Source organism: Schistocerca serialis, chromosome 5 (assembly GCF_023864345.2).
Source record: "Schistocerca serialis cubense isolate TAMUIC-IGC-003099 chromosome 5, iqSchSeri2.2, whole genome shotgun sequence".
NCBI classification, from domain to species: Eukaryota; Metazoa; Arthropoda; class Insecta; order Orthoptera; family Acrididae; genus Schistocerca; species Schistocerca serialis.
The window spans coordinates 164,475,716-164,496,587 of NC_064642.1; the positions used below are offsets into that span (position 1 = coordinate 164,475,716).

Below are 20,872 nucleotides of genomic sequence, written 5' to 3' on the forward strand. Positions count from 1 at the left end.
AAGTCTGGAACAGTTAAGGGAATTAATAGTAGCAAATAAAGTACGTAGTTGATATAATACTTAACTTTAATCCACAATTGGTGTACATCGCTCTTGACGGTACATGTTAGAATGTCAATATCAAATGCTATGGCGCCTTGCTAGGTCGTAGCAAATGACGTAGCTGATGGCTATGCTAACTATCGTCTCGGCAAATGAGAGCGTAGTTGTCAGTGAACCATTGCTATGAACGTCGGCTGTACAACTGGGGCGAGTGCTAGTAAGTCTCTCTAGACCTGCCGTGTGGCGGCGCTCGGTCTGCAATCACTGACAGTGGCGACACGCGGGTCCGGCGAATACTAATGGACCGCGGCCGATTTAAAGGCTACCATCTAGCAAGTGTGGTGTCTGGCGGTGACACCACAATTTGTGTATATATATATATATATATATATATATATATATATATATATATATATATATATACCTTTGTTGCTCATTGTCCCAATTGCATTACCAAGCAGGGTCCCTTCCTTTTCCGGAATGAACCCGAGTGTCGTTGAAATTCAAACGCCAGCATCATTCGATTTCACTGCTTTAATTTCAAAGTTCAATTTAAGTATTCATAGCTGGCTACAATATTTAGATTACACAAGCACAAATTAAGAGTGCGAGTTTTGTTAGCATATTTTAGCTTACCTGTGACTGCAGCTCAGCTTGGTACGTACTAAATTTTACTATTGTTAATTGTTCAGAATCATTTAATACAAGTTCAAAGTTAAATCTCTTATTTCTAAATTGCGTAGATTCAAGTAGCTTTTGAAACGATTGTTGAGGTAGCCCAAGACTAACCTTATTTTACTGAATTTCGATGTGCTTCACAAACAAAGCTCACTATTAATATATATATATATATATATATATATATATATATATATATATATGCATTTATGTCGATGTATAATTGGTTTGTTTTGCGAATATTATTTGTATTTATACGCTGGGTCTGGCCTAGGGAAAACTATGCTATCGAACGAATATATCGATAGGTCGAGTGGAGAACGAAAGTGTTTAGGATCTTTGGTAGTGTTAACTCGGTCGCGTGGAGCGCGGGCAGAGGGGAGTCTGGCTGGGGTGGTGCAGTGGAGCAGGTGTGTTGTGTGACGCTCCGTCGAGTTGCCGCGCTTTCGGGGTTGGGCAGCATGTAATTGCGCTCGACTTGCTATGATAGTTTCTGACACGGTATCGCGGACGGGAAGCATTAGCTGGCGCACATCAACAGCCCGTTTCGCCTGGTGACCGTGTCGAGAAGAAGGCGCGCCAACATCCAGCTACTGCAACAGCGACGGCCGACAATGAGTGAATGTCGCCACCTCCTCGATCGACGGCTTCAAACCTTCAATCAACCAACAAGGAAGACTGGAAGCACGTAAAGTTTTAGTATTGTATGGCAGACCTCAGCCTTTCAAACTGTTCCATTTTCATAACTAAATTACAGCAACATAGCACGAACCTTTGTTGCTCATTGTCCCAATTGCATTACCAAGCAGGGTCCCTTCCTTTTCCAGAATGAACCCGAGTGTCGTTGAAATTCAAACGCCAGCATCATTCGATTTCACTGCTTTAATTTCAAAGTTCAGTTAAAGTATTCATAGCTGGCTACAATATTTAGATTACACAAGCACAAATTAAGAGTGCGAGTTTTGTTAGCATATTTTAGCTTACCTGTGACTGCAGCTCAGCTTGGTACGTACTAAATTTTGCTATTGTTAATTGTTCAGAATCATTTAATTCAAGTTCAAAGTTAAATCTCTTATTTCTAAATTGCGTAGATTCAAGTAGCTTTTGAAACGATTGTTGAGGTAGCCCAAGACTAACCTTATTTTACTGAATTTCGATGTGCTTCACAAACAAAGCTCACTATTAATTTCAGTCACTAAATTAACTTTCAATTTTCCGGTTTTATTAATTCTTTTGCTAAATTAAGTCAGAGTGTATCGAAATTTATTACTTCTGACAAACTTTCAGTTTTCACACTACACGTGTCAACCTTCAGTTGCCACGCTTCTAGTGCTAATTACATGTGTAATAACCTTTCTTTTTAAGTTACTATAGTAATTGTCCTTAGGACTGGCGACCGTAATTCGCCCAAATCTCAAATATCTAATTACCACTAGTTAATTGTTAACGTAACGGCCGCACATTTACTTTCTTTATTAACCTTACTCCTTTTCAAAATTTATTTCCACCAGTTTCATTTGTATTTTTCCTTTCATTTAGATGTAACCCTTTCCTCCCTCTCTACCGACAGATGAACTTCGGCGACGATTGCTTTTCCCAAATTTCCATTAGGTACACTCGGTTTAATTTTTCACTGTCATTAAGGTCGATAAGTGAGGAGGAGGTTACAACACGAATGGGCCTTCGGCTCCGAAAAGCCCATACTATGATGTTTCGTTGAATGGTTCGCCCGCTGACACTTATTGATGGCCAAGCATTGAAATCTGCAGCAATTTGGAGAAGGGCTGCAGTTCTGCCACGTTCAACGATTCTCTTCAGTTGCCGTTGGTCCGTTCTTGCAGGATCTTTTTCCAGCCGTAGTGATGTCTGAGATTTGATATTTTACCGGATTTCTGATGTTCACGGCACACTCGTGGAATGGTTCTAGGGCAAAATGGCCATTTCTTCGCTACCTTGGAGATACTGTGCCCCATCGCTCGTGGACCGACTAGAACACCACGTTCAAGCTCAATTAAATCTTGATAACCCGCCCATTGTCTCAGAAGTAAGCGATCTTACAATTGCGCCAGACATTTGTTGGTTTATATAGGCGTTGCCTATCTCAGCGCCATCTTCTTCCTGTTTACGTATCTCTGTATTTGAGCAAGTATGCCTCTACACCAGTTTCTTTGGCGCTTCAGTGTATAATAATGGAACAGTTCAAAGCAATGCAAATTTTACGAATAAGATTTACTCGTTCTTTAAAAAAGGTTTATTGAAAAACGAAAAATGTTAGCAGTGCTGCTGTGGCTAATTGGTATTTTGGTATCTTTACTCGGTTATTTGTAAAAAACAAAAACACCTGTTACAACCGAGAACAAACAAATTCCGAAAAATACCCGTTATTCAGAACTAAAATATTGATCGGCGACTCCATGGAGTGTTCTGTGTACCACTACCAGATAATGGATATAATTGGAAGGAGAAACAGCATTGGTCGTTTTTTTTTATTATTATTATCCGCAAAATCGATTGTCGGTCATTTAGTGACCATCCTCAGTGCTAGAAGCTAAAAATTTCACGTAACGATCAGAGAGTATAAAACATAAAATCACAACTACACTTGCGTATGAACATAACAGTTGGTAGGAACATACCTGTAATATACAATTCTGTTTCATGTTTTGTAAGGTTTTTTTTAAAAAAAAACAATACGCCAATGTATTTTAGATGTTTCCTTCCCACTTCGTCTGCTGTGTCTTTTACGTACATTTCAAATTTGAACTACTTCATGATTCACAAATGCACAAGAGTTATTTTGTGTTAATATCTCGCAAAACCAGTAATATTAAGTCTTCACGTGACACATGTCACATAGAGGGCGTTCCAAGCCCTGTCACACCGAGGTCTGCTGAACAGGTGCATGTAAACAGGGGCCTCAGTTTATGTGATCGCCCTAAGCTTGTTAATACCAGTGCCTACCAATTTTAATTGTATATTACAGGTATGTTCCTACCAACTGTTATGTTCATACGCAGGTATAGTTGTGATTTTACGTTTTATACTCCCTGATCGTTATGTGAAATTTTTAACTTCTAGCACTGAGGATGGTCACTAAGTGACCGAAAATCGATTTTGCGTATGTGTGTGTGGTGGTCTTCAGTCCTGAGATTGGTTTGATGCAGCTCTCCATGCTACGCTATGCTGTGCAAGGTTCTTCATCTCCCAGTACCTACTGCTACCTACATCCTTCTGAATCTGCTTAGTGTATTCATCTCTTGGTCTCCCTCTACAATTTTTACCCTCCACGCTGCCCTCCAATACTAAATTGGTGACCCCTTTATGCCTCAGAACATGTCCTACCAATCGATCCCTTCTTCTAGTCAAGTTGTGCAACAAACTTCTCTTCTCTCGAATCCTATTCAATACCTCCTCATTAGTTATATGATCTACCCATCTAATCTTCAGCATCTTTCTGTAGCACCACATTTCGAAAGCTTCTAGTCTCTTCTTGTCTAAACTAGGTTTCGTCCATGATTCACTTCCATACATGCCTACACTCCGTACAAATACTTTCAGAAACGACTTCCTGACACTTAAATCTATACTCGATGTTAACAAATTTTTGTTCTTCAGAAACGCTTTCCTTGCCATTGCCAGTCTACATCAGTTATTTTGCTCCCCAAATAGCAAAACTCATTTACTACTTTAAGTGTCTCATTTCTTAATGTAATTCCCTCAGCATCACCCGACTTAATTCGACTACATTCCATTGTCCTCGTTTTGCTTTTGTTGATGTTCATCTTATATCCTCCTTTCAAGACACTGTCCATTCCGTTCAACTGCTCTTCCAAGTCCTTTGCTGTCTCTGACAGAATTACAATGTCATCGGCGAACCTCAAAGTTTTTATTTCTTCTCCATGGATTTTAATACCAACTCCGAATTTTTCTTTTGTTTGCTTTACTGCTTGCTCAATATACAGATTGAATAACATCGGGGAAAGGCTACAGCCCTTTCTCACTCCCTTCCCAACCACTGCTTCCCTTTCATGTCCCTCGACTCTTATAACCGGCATCTGGTTTCTGTACAAATTGTAAATAGCCTTTCGCTCCCTGTATTTTACCCCTGCCACCTTCAGAATTTGAAAGAGAGTATTCCAGTCAACATTGTCAAAAGCTTTCTCTAAGTCTACAAATGCTAGAAACATAGGTTTGCCTTTCCTTAATCTAGCTTCTAAGATAAGTCGTAGGGTCAGTATTGCCTCACTTTTTCCTATATTTCTACGGAAACCAAACTGATCTTCCCCGAGGTCGGCTTCTACCAGTTTTTCCATTCGTCTGTAAAGAATTCGCGTTAGTATTTTGCATCCGTGACTTATTAAACTGATTGTTCGGTAATTTTCACATCTGTCAGCACCTGCTTTCTTTGGGATTGGAATTATTATACTCTTCTTGAAGTCTGATGGTATTTCGCCTGTTTCATACATCTTGATCACCAGATGGTAGAGTTGCGGACAGTAAAATAAAAAAAATACGACCAATGCTGTTTGTCCTTCCAATTATATGAACTAAAATATGTACATCGGTTGCAACCGATCGCTTTTTCCCGTCCGTACAACCAAGTCCTAGAGAGATTTCCCTGTGCCACAGGGAGAATAGCGAGCTCGTGATTCTGTCTGCCCGCAGTAGCGCGCCAGCCAGGGTCAGTGGCGCTCTGGGAGAAACGTCACGAGGCCGCGGCCGCCGCCTGCCCCGCTGAACTAGTAGAGGCGGCGGCGCATCCCGACCTTCCGCACTACCCGATTTCGATGCAAATTCGCGCCGCCTGTCCCGGAACGCGGCATTGCGGCGCCACGCCGGCGGCGTCCTCGGGTCGCGACGGCAGAACCGTCTGGCGCCACAGACACTCGCGCTTGGCGGGTGGCTGAAAGCTCTGCTCCTAGACTCGACGCCGTCAAATCACAAGGCTGCGCATTACGTCCCAATTGTCGCTCAGTCTTCAAATAGCCTTCAGTAGCGCAATGGAAAGGTCAGATGGCATGCGAAGACATCAGTTCGATGGAATGGGACGTCTGCAGTGACATCCAGGAATGGTGTCATTGCGCTGTACGGAGTAGCAGAGGGAAAAAATAGTATGGGCAGACAAAAATAACATCCTGTAAAATATGTCTGGCACAGTCGCTACATATAAATGACAACGAAAGCACAAAATAGGAAAATGTGGTGAGTGACATGAAACCAAACGAAAAATGGACGAGTTAAGAAATGGGTAAATCAAGTTAAACAAAATTTATCCACAAATATAATCTCATATAATATTTCAAAATTAAAAACGCAGCAGAAGAAGCGAGGAACTGTAGGTGTTAAAGGGAAATGACGTTCATTCTACCGGCTGGAAAGGGATGGACTAAGCAGATGCATTAAAGGCAACTAATAGTTCAGAAAAAGGCAAAATAATTAGCGCTCCGAAAATAATTGTGGCACGATAAAAGAAGAAGCAAGCTAGCCGTAGAATCATGGAGAAATGTTGGAAGACACAAAAATGCATAACTGGTTCAGAAATTAATATAGTGAAACAAGTAACAAGTAGAGGCTGAGAAAAGCATCTCTCGCATCTCGTGGTCGTGCGGTAGCGTTCTCGCTTCCCACGCCCGGGTTCCCGGGTTCGATTCCCGGCGGGGTCAGGGATTTTCTCTGCCTCGTGATGGCTGGGTGTTGTGTGCTGTCCTTAGGTTAGTTAGGTTTAAGTCGTTCTAAGTTCTAGGGGACTGATGACCATAGATGTTAAGTCCCATAGTGCTTTGAGCCATTTGAGCCAAAAACATCTCGCTTAGTTTTATACAAATACACCTTGCAGGTCAACCTGGAACACTAATATTACCAATACTATTTCATTACACTCAGAACACTCACATATTTTCCTGTCTGTCAGAGACAGGTGCCTGATCCCCATTTTCTTTTATTAACACTGACGAATATCACGATGGAGTTCATTTTCGTGAATGATTCTACTGTAAGGACTTCGTCAAATATCGTATATTTTCTTATGTTTTATGGTGGCGATGAGAAGAATGTAAACACCGCTGAAATAACATGGACGTATACAAAGTTTAAAAAAGAAAAACAGATCTGCGTGATTTTTTATGCTAGTTCCACGTCTCTGTTTTGGGATTCTTGATCCGCTATGCTCTCTACATTACTCATTACAAGAAGTTAAGAAGGAGGAGCACTAACAGTAGTTATAACAGCGTAACCACGGCTCAGGAAGACAGGAAAGACAAATTAGAACCTCCGTTGTAGACTAAAGTCGCTCTGTGTCAGTAGAACAACTGAATTATGTGGGGCGAAACACACATTTGTTTCGTAATCGAGAAAAGCTAGCAGACAACTTTGCTCAGACCAGCGGTCATACCAGTTTGTTTCCAACCCAGCAGTACTGTCTCACTGTGAGTGTTTCAGCTCTCTCCCTAGCACTCTTTTGTTCCACATCAACCTGCAAGATATGATTCAATCGCGGTTTTCTGGAATGAATAAAAACTAAAATATAATACAGTAAGAATATAATTTATTTTTATCATAGCCTTTTCTTCACTTCGGTAGGAAGTCAGTAGAATGATTGAAGTGGGTGATGAGCGCGTGCGTGTTTGTGTGTGTGTGTGTGTGTGTGTGTGTGTGTGTGTGTGTGTGTGTGTGTGTGTGTGGGCTCGGGCCGGGGTGGGCAGGGGGGGGGGGGGGGGAAGGAAGAGGAAAGCATGTAGACATGTGCATGTTGTCTGTCATGCGACAATCTTTTTATTGCTGACTCTACCGCGACTAGGACATACTGGTGCTACAACACTAGTCCTTCTGTAATCCTAGTGTGTGTTTGTGTCATCTTCAGTACGTGAAACAGTAGATGTATCGGTTTATATCTAGAAAACTGCTACCTGAATGCTCACGTGATTTAAAAAGCGACCTTTAACCTCAATTTATGTTTTTGTATGTCCATCCTTTTGACTGGAGGTCTTGGGGACCACAGCCGTTCAATAGCGTAAGAAAATAAAACGGCTACAGCCGTCCTTATGATCTTATTTATTGTGCAGCTACCAGTTTCGACTCTTCAGTGCGCTATCATAAGACTTTAGTTGATGCCAGCCGGTGTGGCAAAGCGGTTCTAGGCGCTTCAGTCCGGAACCGCGCGACTGCTACGGTCGCAGGCTCGAATCCTGCCTCGGGCATGGATGTGTGTGATGTCCTTAGGTTAGTTAGGTTTAAGTAGTTCTAAGTCTAGGGGGCTGATGATCTCAGATGTCAAGTCCCATAGTGGTCAGAGCCATTTGAACCATTTGAAACAGTGACCAGCGTAACTGGCTTACGCAAACTACTTGTAACTGTGATGCCAGCACTCCAACCATCAAATCAGTTGATGAAACTTCCTGGCAGATTAAAACTGTGCGCTGGACCGAGACTCGAACTCGGGACTTTTGCCTTTTGCGGGCAAATGCTCTACCAACTGAGGTTCGCAGGAGAGCATCTGTAAAGTTTGGACGGTTGGAGACGAGGTACTGGCGGAAGTAAAGCTGTGAGGACGGGGCGTCAGTCGTACTTGGGTAGCTCAGTTGGTAGAGCACTTGCCCCCGAAAGGCAGAGGTCCCGAGTTCGAGTCTCGGTCCGGCACACAGTTTTAATCTGCCAGGAAATTTCATATCAGTGCACACTCCGCTGCAGAGTGAAAATCTCATTCTGGAACTCAATTGATGTTTTGAATGCTAACGGGGAAACGATTGGTGGTACGCAACCGTGTTGGCTTCCAATCTCTCCAATTTTATCATGATCTTTTCGTGAGATATACGATGGAGGAAACAATATAATGGTTGACTGTTCTAGGAACGTAAGTTCTCGGAATTTTTGTAGTAGACCATATCGTGATGCAGAACACCTGCCTTGCAGCGTCTGCCACTGGGTTGACCGTGACTCGTTCGCGGTTACCAAATGAACCTGTAACGAAACATGCTGCTCTTCTTTGGATCTTCTCTGATTTGTCTATCAATGCTAACTGGTGCGGATCTGAGGCTGATGGGCAATATTTTGGTATTGGACGGAGGAGTGTTTTTTAAGCTGCTTCCTTTGTTCATGGACTGCATTTCCTGAGGATTATTCCGATAAATTTCGTTCTGACATCTCCATTACCCGTGACTCTGCATTACCCGTGATTACCCATAAGTAGTCGTTCGACCTCAAATAGCCCCATACGCATACTCCTAGATATTTTATAGAAGTAACTGCTTCCAGCGATTTTTCCCCAATTGCGTAACGGTACTTCTGTCAATGTATTCACAGTTAGTTGCATTTGTTAATGTTGAGGTTCAGTTGTCACTCTCTGCACGAAGCGTCGATCTGCTGCAAGTCTTTCCGCATTTTGCAACAACTTCCTAGAGGTGTTAACTGTCTGCATGCGACAGAATCATACGCGAAAAGCATCGCGGAACTTCTGACTTCTTTACTAGGCCACTTCTATAAGAAAATATTCTACATTTGAAGACCCCTCTCCATTTAGAATGTAATGCTGTGTTCTGTTTGCTAGAAGCTCTTCACTCCTATCACGTAGTTGGTCTGAGATTCCGTGCACTCCTATTTTGTTCTTTAGGTGGCAGTGTGGAACCGTGTCCAGCGCCTACCGGAAGTCAAGGAACACGGCATCCACTTGAACGCCTGAATCTACTGCTTTCTGTCTCTCGTGTGGGGGAAGGGGAGGGAGGAGGGGCGAACAAAGAGAGCCAGGTGTCGCACTATCGTTGTTTTCGGAATCCACGTTGATTCCTACGTAGGAGAAATGTCATAATACGCGAGCATAAAACATGTTCAAAATTCTACAAATGGCAAGCTATTCCAGAATGAGATTTTCACTCTGCAGCGGAGTGTGCGCTGATATGAAACTTCCTGGCAGATTAAAACTGTGTGCCGGACCGAGACTCGAACTCGGGACCTCTGCCTATCGCAGGCAAGTGCTCTACCAACTGTGCTACCCAAGCACGGCTCATCCCTCGTAAACACAGATGTACTGGCAGACTACACCCGTGGTCTAGGGGTAGCGTCTTTGATTCATAATCAAAACGTCTTCGGTCCCGGGTTCGATCCCCACCAATGCCTAAATTTTGAAAAATAATCAGCATTGGCGGCTGAAGACTTCCGGCATAAGAAGTCAGCCTCATTCTGCCAACGGCCTTGTCAAAGAGGGCGGAGGAGCGGATAGAGGTTCAGGGCACTCTCTTGTCCTAGGGGTGGGAAATTGCCCCTAAAGGCGGAAGAATCAGCAATGATCAACGACATGAAGATGCAGAAGGCAATGGAAACCATTGCATTAAAGACACGTAACGTGTATCCACAGGACATGTGGCCTGTAATTGAAGAAGTGTCATGGTGATCTCTCCATTGGCACAAGATTCCGGAATAGTCCCCCATTCGGATCTGCGGGAGGGGACTGCCAAGGGGGAGGTTACCATGAGAAAAAGATTGAATAATCAACGAAAAGATAACGTTCTACGAGTCGGGGCGTGGAATGTCAGAAGCTTGAACGTGGTAGGGAAACTAGAAAATCTGAAAAGGGAAATGCAAGGGCTCAATCTAGATATGGTAGGGGTCAGTGAAGTGAAGTGGAAGGAAGACAAGGATTTCTGGTCAGATGAGTATCGGGTAATATCAACAGCAGCAGAAAATGGTATAACAGGTGTAGGATTCGTTATGAATAGGAAGGTAGGGCAGAGGGTGTGTTACTGTGAACAGTTCAGTGACCGGGTTGTTCTAATCAGAATCGACAGCAAACCAACACCGACAACGATAGTTGATGAATATGAACAGATAGAGAAAGTGTATGAGGATATTGAAAGGGTAATACAGTATGTAAAGGGGGACGAAAATCTAATAGTCATGGGCGACTGGAATGCAGTTGTAGGGGAAGGAGTAGAAGAAAAGGTTACAGGAGAATATTGGCTTGGGACTAGGAATGAAAAAGGAGAAAGACTAATTGAGTTCTGTAACAAGTTTCAGCTAGTAATAGCGAATACCCTGTTCAAGAATCACAAGAGGAGGAGGTATACTTGGAAAAGGCCGGGAGATACGGGAAGATTTCAATTAGATTACATCATGGTCAGACAGAGATTCCGAAATCAGATACTGGATTGTAAGGCGTACCCAGGAGCAGATATAGACTCAGATCACAATATAGTAGTGATGAAGAGTAGGCTGAAGTTAAAGACATTAGTCAGGAAGAATCAATACGCAAAGAAGTGGGATACGGAAGTACTAAGGAATGACGAGATACGTTTGAAGTTCTCTTACGCTATAGATACGGCAATAAGGAATAGCGCAGTAGGCAGTACAGTTGAAGAGGAATGGACATCTCTAAAAAGGGCCATCACAGAAGTTGGGAAGGAAAACATAGGTATAAAGAAGGTAGCTGCGAAGAAACCATGGGTAACAGAAGAAATACTTCAGTTGATTGATGAAAGGAGGAAGTACAAACATGTTCCGGGAAAATCAGGAATACAGAAATACAAGTCGGTGAAGAATGAAATAAATAGGAAGTGCAGAGAAGCTAGGACGAAATGGCTGCGGGAAAAATGTGAAGACATCGAAAAAGATATGATTGTCGGAAGGACAGACTCAGCAAACAGGAAAGTCAAAACAACCTTTGGTGACATTAAAAGCAACGGTGGTAACATTAAGAGTGCAACGGTAATTCCACTGTTAAATGTAGAGGAGAGAGCAGATAGGTGGAAAGAATACATTGAAAGATTCTATGAGGGTGAAGATTTGTCTGATGTGATAGAAGAAGAAACAGGAGTCGATTTAGAAGAGATAGGGGATCCAGTACTAGAATCGGAGTTGAAAAGAGCTTTGGAGGACTTACGGTCAAATAAGGCAGAAGGGATAGATAAAATTCCATCAGAATTTCTAAAATCATTGGGGGAAGTGGCAACAAAACGACTATTCACGTTGGTGTGTAGAATATGAGTCTGGCGATATACCATCTGACTTTCGGAAAAGCATCATCCACACAATTCCGAAGACGGCAAGAGCTGACAAGTGCGAGAATTATCGCACAATCAGCTCAACAGCTCATGCATCTAAGCTGCTTACAAGAATAATATACAGAAGAATGGAAAAGAAAATTGAGAATGCGCTAGGTGACCATCAGTTTGGCTCTAGGAAAAGTAAAGGGACGAGAGAGGCAATTCTGAAGTTACGGCTAATAATGGAAGCAAGGCTAAAGAAAAATCAAGACACTTTCATAGGATTTGTCGACCTGGAAAAAGCGTTCGACAATATAAAATGATGCAAGCTGTTCGAGATTCTGAAAAAAGTAGGAGTAAGCTATAGGGAAAGACGGGTCATATACAATATGTACAACAACCAAGAGGGAGTAATAAGAGTGGGCGATCAAGAACGAAGTGCTCGTATTAAGAAGGATGTAAGACAAGGCTGTAGCCTTTCGCCCATACTCTTCAATCTGTACATCGAGGAAGCAATGATGGAAATAAAAGAAAGGTTCAGGAGTGGAATTAAAATACAAGGTGAAAGGATATCAATGATACGATTCGCTGATGACATTGCTATCCTGAGTGAAGGTGAAGAAGAATTAAATGATCTGCTGAACGGAATGAACAGTCTAATGAGTACACAGTATGGTTTGAGAGTAAATTGGAGAAAGACGAAGGTAATGAGAAGTAGTAGAAATGAGAACAGCGAGAAACTTGACATCAGGATTGATGGTCATGAAGTCAATGAAGTTAAGGAATTCTGCTACCTAGGCAGTAAAATAACCAATGACGGACGGAGCAAGGAGGACGTCAAAAGCAGACTCGCTATCGCAAAAAAGGCATTCCTGGCCAAGAGAAGTCTACTAATATCAAATACCGGCCTTAATTTGAGGAAGAAATTTCTGAGGATGTACGTCTGGAGTACAGCATTGTATGGTAGTGAAACATGGACTGTGGGAAAACCGGAACAGAAGAGAATCGAAGCATTTGAGATGTGGTGCTATAGACGAATGTTGAAAATTAGGTGGACTGATAAGGTAAGGAATGAGGAGGTTCTACGCAGAATCGGAGAGGAAAGGAATATGTGGAACACTGATAAGGAGAAGGGACAGGATGATAGGACATCTACTAAGACATGAGGGAATGACTTCCATGGTACTAGAGGGAGCTGTAGAGGGCAAAAACTGTAGAGGAAGACAGAGATTGGAATACGTCAAGCAAATAATTGAGGAAGTAGGTTGCAAGTGCTACTCTGAGATGAAGAGGTTAGCACAGGAAAGGAATTCGTGGCGGGCCGCATCAAACCAGTCAGTAGACTGATGACCAAAAAAAAAAAAAAAACTGGCGGAAGTGGAGCTGTGAGGAAGGGGCGTGAGTCGTGCTTGGGTAGCTCAGTTGGTAGAGCACTTGCCCGCTAAAGGCAAAGTTCCCGAATTCGAGTCTCGGTCCGGCACACAGTTTTAATCTGCCAGGAAGTGTCATGCTATTCACTTGTTTGTGAACACGCATGCAACATCAGCCGTCCGACATCAAACTGATAACAGATCAAATGCCTTTTCTGAGGTCGCTAAATAACGGACAGCAGGGAACATTTAAGAAAAGAAATTCCACACATATTTACCTTTTTACGAAAGACGTCGTCTCGCCGGGCGGAGCACGCCGGTGAAGTCCGACTGCCGAAAATACTTGAGCCTTGCTGATACGCTTTACTGCCGGCGGTGCCAGCAGCGCCTCAGTGCGCCCCGAAATAAAGCGATTCCTACTGTGCGCTGCGATGCGCCGAAAGTAAACACCAGGAATAGCGGCCGCACCGCGCCACGCCACGGATGACGCGCTTGTCTGCGAACCAGCTGGCTCTGCGTGCCGCCTGCGTCGGCGGCAACCTGCAACACACGGAACACAACCCAGCTTACAGTGTGTGGAACAAACACGGGCAAGACAGTGCTACGTACTTACTAGCTGTCAGAAGCTCCGGTGTAACGGAAACACTGGCTTCTTAATCATTTCTAGTTTGTAGATTTTTCTTTTCTTTTTAGCTTTTCTAGCTGGCACGGTAGCTCAGCGAGTTCGGTCAGAGGGTTAGCTGCCTTGTGTAATAAAAAAAAAAAAAACTGAGTGTACGGATCAACGATGAACTTGAACAGGTGTCATGGGACGTCCGGCCGGAACAAATGCAACGAACAATGAAAAACAAAATGGGATTAGCAAAAAAAAAAAAAAAAAAAAAAAAAAAAAAAAAAAAAAAAACTAGAGGTTGAAAATACCGCTTCTGTTGTAAAGTTGTTTTATTATCACACGACTCGTTTCGGGTTCTTATAAGCCCATCTTCAGGTGTCCTAACTTGGTGCTGTGGTTCCCGAGTACCGCGATGGCGCGGTGTGCTACTTATGAGCGCAGAATAGGGAGAGCTCCCTCGCTGCATCATGTTTCTCAGGCCTCCTTGCAGCCCTTCTACATCTACAGTTACAAAAACAGCATGGAGGTGCGCCTCCAGCACTTCCACATTCACCACCGGATTAGAGTAAGTGTAAGAGAATCTGGTAATTATTTGTGAAGTGGGTTGCTAGATAGACTGATGAAGTAATTTCCCAAATAAATGTAATGCACATGGGCATTAGGGCTACCTGATGTCTGGTGCACTTCGACCTTTGCGCATTGGCTTGCTTAAACAGAGAGCCATGAGCTTGCCTATATACAGGCGCAGATATAATTCAAAAACCAAAGACGGCACTGATGGGAAATTTAAAAAATGCAAGATGTGAAATTTAAAAAATTCAAAAGAATTTAAAAATCGCAAATGGCGGAACTATCCCAGTTGCGTTCTGTCCCTCCCTCACCTCCAGCCAATCACACTGTAGTATTAGAATGCTGTATAAAAATGTCAAGTTCAAAGGCGTGCGAACGAAAATACGTAGCATTCACAGACTTTAAACTCACGCATACACACAAAATTAAAATGAAACAACCAGTCACAATTGGCCATGCTCAAATGTATCGGAACGCTCTGAACTTCTTTTTTGCTCCACATTCAACAAAAAGTACGAAAACGTTGTAAACAGTAGTATTTCAAACGGTTTTACAGGGTGCTCAAAGGCATCCAAATGCTATGAATCGTTTTTGCGCTATTTTCAACAAAAAATTTACGAAAAGGGTTTAAACTGTACTATTACAAATTACTTTACAGGTGCTCAAAAGCATCTGAATGCGCTGATCTTCGTTCCATCGTATTTATCCAAATAGTACGTAAAGCAGCGCTTACGTACATGCACATTTGTAGGTCCATACATTATTTTCCACATCCAGAGTGTCCTGAAATGCTTGTCAGGCGTCACAAGGTCACAAGGTATGCAGACAGGCAGGCAGGTACCGACAAAACTGAACTCACTGACTGAGCATTTTGCTTGTACCGACAAGTCGCTTGTCAGATCGGCGTAATATGATGTACATGTCGACGAGAGTAAACAGTGTTATTACCACGTCATGATGTTTTCTGATATCAAAATCAGTCAAACAGAACCAGCGGAAGAATGCTCATATCGGAGCACAAAAAAGGCTAATATGCTCCTGTATTAAAAGACTCTGCATGAAATACAGAGTACCAGCTGCCTTCCTCAGCAGCTTTAAAAATTTTCCCAAAAACTTTGACATGGGAACATATTCGATCTCTTTTTGACATGCAACTCCCATCTCACTCCCACAAGCTCCCCTAACTGTAAGTCGCTCACATCCACTAACCCATCGCTATAAGTTGCACATATCCATCCACTCCTTCTTGTCCATTCTCGTTCATTCATTCAGCCTAGCTCATTGTCATTATCTCATAGTGTCTCTCTGTCACTGTCTCCTGTCTCACAGCCACAGTCTCTTCCTACTGCATCTGTCCCCTCTCTCTGTCACTGTCTTCCTCTTGCTCTTTCACTGCTACCATCTCATTCATTCCTTCCTACTGCTGCCCTCTCTTCACACTGTAACTATCTCTCTCTTCCTCGTTGTTATTGACACAGACTCTGTCTCTCATCGCCATTTCTCACCCAGTCCCACTTCTCCTTCTCTTCGTTCCTGTCGCACTGGCGCTGTCTCTTTCATTCTTCTCCTAGCACCGTTCTGCCACTGTCAACTATGTTCCAGTGGCACTGCGTCCCTCTTTTTCTTCCATGTTGCCATTGTCTCCCTCGCTGTTTCTATACCACAAACATTGTCTACCGTCGTCCAGTATTTATTACTATTCCATCTATTTTCACTGGCACTGTCTCCGTCTCTTTCACAATAAAAAAGCACGAATACGTTCACATGCAAAACTTTTTGGGAAAATTTTTAAAGGTGTTGCGGAAGATAGAATGAGGCAACTGGTATCCCACTTTTCAGTTAAATTCTTTTAAAACAGAAAAGTATTAGCCTTTTTTGTGCTCCGACACGAGCATTATTCCGCTGGTTCCCTTCTTTTCCATGCTACAACAGTGCTTGTCACTCAGGTAAAAAGAACTTTATGAATGTTGATAGTTTACTTGTGTGAAACTGAAGTAACACAGGCGGCCGAAGCGGCCGAGCGGTTCTAGGCGCTTCAGTCTGGAACCGCGCGACCGCTATGGTTGCAGGTTCGAATCCTGCCTCGGGCATGGATGTGTGTGATGTCCTTAGGTTAGTTAGCTGTATGTAGTTCTAAGGGACTGATGACCTCGGATGTTAAGTCCCATAGTGCTCAGAACCATCTGAACCATTTTTGAAGTAACACAAAACTAATTTTAACCTCAGACCAGATTTATTACAACATATTTCTCGGTGCCACGTCACTTAAAAAAAATTGTTTTCGCCTCACAGGATATTACACTCTTGTTTTACGTGCAGAAGTAAGATAACTTTGAACCTCTGTATCTCGGAAACGGAAAAAGATATCAACAAAATTTTCAAAACTGTTCGAGATCTGGATATTAGAAATATCTTGTAACAATCACAGACATCATACTCGTCTTTGGATCCGCAAGCTCGGTTTTGTACTAAAAAACCACGTTTCTGGGGTGTTTCTCGACAACGAATAAATATTTCTGTTAGTGGGAAGATGGCTCTCCTAGATAAGTGTCTAGAGAATATACCGTCAAAATTTGAGCCATTTTCTGCCGTTATTTATTATTTAGATTTCGCCTCAGACTGGATTATAAGTGCATATTTTACGTGTACAAGTATTGTAATTTGGAACCTCTTTATCTAGGAAACGCATGAAGATATATAGAAAATCTTCAAGGCTATTCGAGATCGACATTTTATAAATATGACGTATAAATTTCGTTCATTTGCTATGCATAATCTTCTTGGAATCGGCGGCTAGATTTTGGGACAAAAAACCCATTTCTTTCGTGTTTTCTAAGGAATCGGCCGTGAACTAAATGGTGCCTCCATAAGCTCCTTAAGCCACATCATAGACCACACACGATTAAAAAAGAACCAACCTATTTGCTTCATTTGCCTAAGCTGGAGGTAGAGTGTAATATTCAAACTTCGGTCCTGTATTGTTGGATAGTTACAATGAGACGAACGTTCTGTTGCGTATACAAGTAGTCCATAGCCCAAGAGCTACTCATGCAATTAACGAATTTGTAGTATAGCTGCCGAACGTGAGTGTTACATAAACTACTATTCCGAAAAACTTCGAAAACGCTAAATTAAATCAACTGCTGCATTAAGCTCCTATCGCGTCTTCATCAACAGATTACTGAACTTGTAAATATTCAAAGTCTGATTCCTGCACCATAGTGTAAGACACAACAGACCCTCAAATTAATTATTTTCCACACCGATTACACTTTTAAAACGTCACGGCATTCTATGCAAGTGTAAAATGTCTGCAAAAATTCATGAGAAACAAGAAATGTAGTGTTTACGTCGAATATCACAATGTTTACAAGTGTCACGATGTTATTTTACACATACACACACACGCACATATTCCCCAAATTTATGTCTAAAACATGATTGTGTACTCTAAGGTTTACTGTTTCCATACCTTAACAGACAGTTTACATTTAAAGCCAGTCCTAAAAAACTGAAATAATTTAATTAGGATAAAATGCTAAACAAATGCATCACCAAATTTGTATTCTGAATACAATTATTTAGGCCTACTCTTGGTGTAACATCTTCAAATTAAACATGTAGGTGTTACAAGGTATCTAATCATGTAAAAGTTGTCCAGTGTGATGCTGTGTACTATGCTGACGCGGGATTAGCCGAGCGGTCTTGGGCACTGCAGTCAGGGACTGTGCGGCTGGTCCCGGCGGAGGTTCGAGTCCTCCCTCGGGCATGGGTGTGTGTGTTTGTCCTTAGGATAATTTAGGTTAAGTAGTGTGTAAGCTTAGGGACTGATGACCTTAGCAGTTAAGACCCATAAGATTTCACGCACATTTGAACATTTTTTTTTTTTTTTTTGTTCTATCATCCAGCGTTTTTCACCATCCGTTTAGGTGGAGCGAAGACAATCTAAACGACGCTTTTGATCAGCAGTTATTATAGATGGTTCGACCTCGTAGAGGGTAAGAAAAAAAACTGCTGCAATTGGAACCTTGGTACCAAGGCTCTATAAAACGTTTACCAGTCAGAACTAAGGCTCTGTAAAACATTTACGGACTGTGTTTCCCATAATCAAGTATTAAATCACACCAACATGTAATAAAATTACTCAGTGTACATAGATGAACCAAAACATTATGACAACCTGCTTAATAGCTTGTTTGTTGGACTTTGGAGCGAATTACTTCACTGATTCTGCGTATCAGAGGTCCTACTTTACAGAGCAAACAATTCTCCTATTCACACGTTCTGTGAGGAATGTTGGACGTCCAACCATTCAGCGCCTAGTGGTATTCTCATTGTTCTTCTACCTCTTTCCGTAGATGCTCACGACAGTAGAACGTTAAAATTCGACCAGTTTCGCCGTTTTCGAGATACTCTTTCACAGGCTTTGCGCAGTAATAATCTGTCCTTGGTCAGAGTCGCTTATCTCAATGGATTTCCCCATTTGCAGCCCATATCTTCGCTAGGGTGATCCCACGTGTATCTGCTCACTTGCGTACTTTTGTTACCGCGTCACATGCCCGCAAGGCCACCAGGCGGCATCCAGAGTGCGGTGGACAGTGGTTGTAATGTTTTGGCTAATCAGTGTAAAACACCACACTCTCACAGCATAGCAAACAGCTCCTTACCGCATGTGTACGGCGTCAGATGTGCCAAATATGGAAGTGTTGTATGCAACGCTTTGATCTTCTATTCACACTTACACTGTGTGCGTTTGCCCCTGAAAATATATGAACTTGCTCCAAAAATCTATCAGGTTGCCCCTGAAATACACTCCTGGAAATGGAAAAAAGAACACATTGACACCGGTGTGTCAGACCCACCATACTTGCTCCGGACACTGCGAGAGGGCTGTACAAGCAATGATCACACGCACGGCACAGCGGACACACCAGGAACCGCGGTGTTGGCCGTCGAATGGCGCTAGCTGCGCAGCATTTGTGCACCGCCGCCGTCAGTGTCAGCCAGTTTGCCGTGGCATACGGAGCTTCATCGCAGTCTTTAACACTGGTAGCATGCCGCGACAGCGTGGACGTGAACCGTATGTGCAGTTGACGGACTTTGAGCGAGGGCGTATAGTGGGCATGCGGGAGGCCGGGTGGACGTACCGCCGAATTGCTCAACACGTGGGGCGTGAGGTCTCCACAGTACATCGATGTTGTCGCCAGTGGTCGGCGGAAGGTGCACGTGCCCGTCGACCTGGGACCGGACCGCAGCGACGCACGGATGCACGCCAAGACCGTAGGATCCTACGCAGTGCCGTAGGGGACCGCACCGCCACTTCCCAGCAAATTAGGGACACTGTTGCTCCTGGGGTATCGGCGAGGACCATTCGCAACCGTCTCCATGAAGCTGGGCTACGGTCCCGCACACCGTTAGGCCGTCTTCCGCTCACGCCCCAACATCGTGCAGCCCGCCTCCAGTGGTGTCGCGACAGGCGTGAATGGAGGGACGAATGGAGACGTGTCGTCTTCAGCGATGAGAGTCGCTTCTGCCTTGGTGCCAATGATGGTCGTATGCGTGTTTGGCGCCGTGCAGGTGAGCGCCACAATCAGGACTGCATACGACCGAGGCACACAGGGCCAACACCCGGCATCATGGTGTGGGGAGCGATCTCCTACACTGGCCGTACACCACTGGTGATCGTCGAGGGGACACTGAATAGTGCACGGTACATCCAAACCGTCATCGAACCCATCGTTCTACCATTCCTAGACCGGCAAGGGAACTTGCTGTTCCAACAGGACAATGCACGTCCGCATGTATCCCGTGCCACCCAACGTGCTCTAGAAGGTGTAAGTCAACTACCCTGGCCAGCAAGATCTCCGGATCTGTCCCCCATTGAGCATGTTTGGGACTGGATGAAGCGTCGTCTCACGCGGTCTGCACGTCCAGCACGAACGCTGGTCCAACTGAGGCGCCAGGTGGAAATGGCATGGCAAGCCGTTCCACAGGACTACATCCAGCATCTCTACGATCGTCTCCATGGGAGAATAGCAGCCTGCATTGATGCGAAAGGTGGATATACACTGTACTAGTGCCGACATTGTGCATGCTCTGTTGCCTGTGTCTATGTGCCTGTGGTTCTGTCAGTGTGATCATGTGATGTATCTGACCCCAGGAATGTGTCAATAAAGTTTCCCCTTCCTGGGACAATGAATTCACGGTGTTCTTATTTCAATTTCCAGGAGTGTATATCATATTGCCTGAAAAACGATCAGGTTAGCTCAAAATGTCTACCTGCACAAAAAAACGTATCTAGCTGCCCCAAAAAGTAGCCACTTGCCCAGATAAATGTATCAACTTGCTTCAAAACTATACCAACTTACCCCAAAAATGTATAAAGTTTCCCCAGAAATGTATTAGCTTACCCGGAAAACGTGTCAGTTTGCCCAGAAACTGCATCATCTTACGCAAAAAAAAAAAACATCAACTTGCCTTGAAAATTTTGTCAGAGGAATTTTACAATGGCATTGCAACATTAAGTTAAAGACTCAGTTGTAAGATGCATATGAAAAGTCTTATGTGTAGCCAGATCCTTGCTGATTCAACCAAGACTGGGTAAGATAATGACGATGATGATGATGATA

At 43.4% G+C, this 20,872-nt stretch overlaps 1 long non-coding RNA gene across 1 annotated transcript in view; it reads right to left on the bottom strand.

Moving 5' to 3' along the window:
• Positions 1-20,872, bottom strand: part of LOC126481261 (uncharacterized) — a 583,716-nt gene that overhangs the window by 219,536 nt on the left and 343,308 nt on the right. The window contains exon 2 of the long non-coding RNA XR_007587540.1: positions 13,339-13,600. This is a non-coding gene — a long non-coding RNA (uncharacterized LOC126481261). The remainder of the gene's footprint in view (positions 1-13,338; positions 13,601-20,872) is intronic.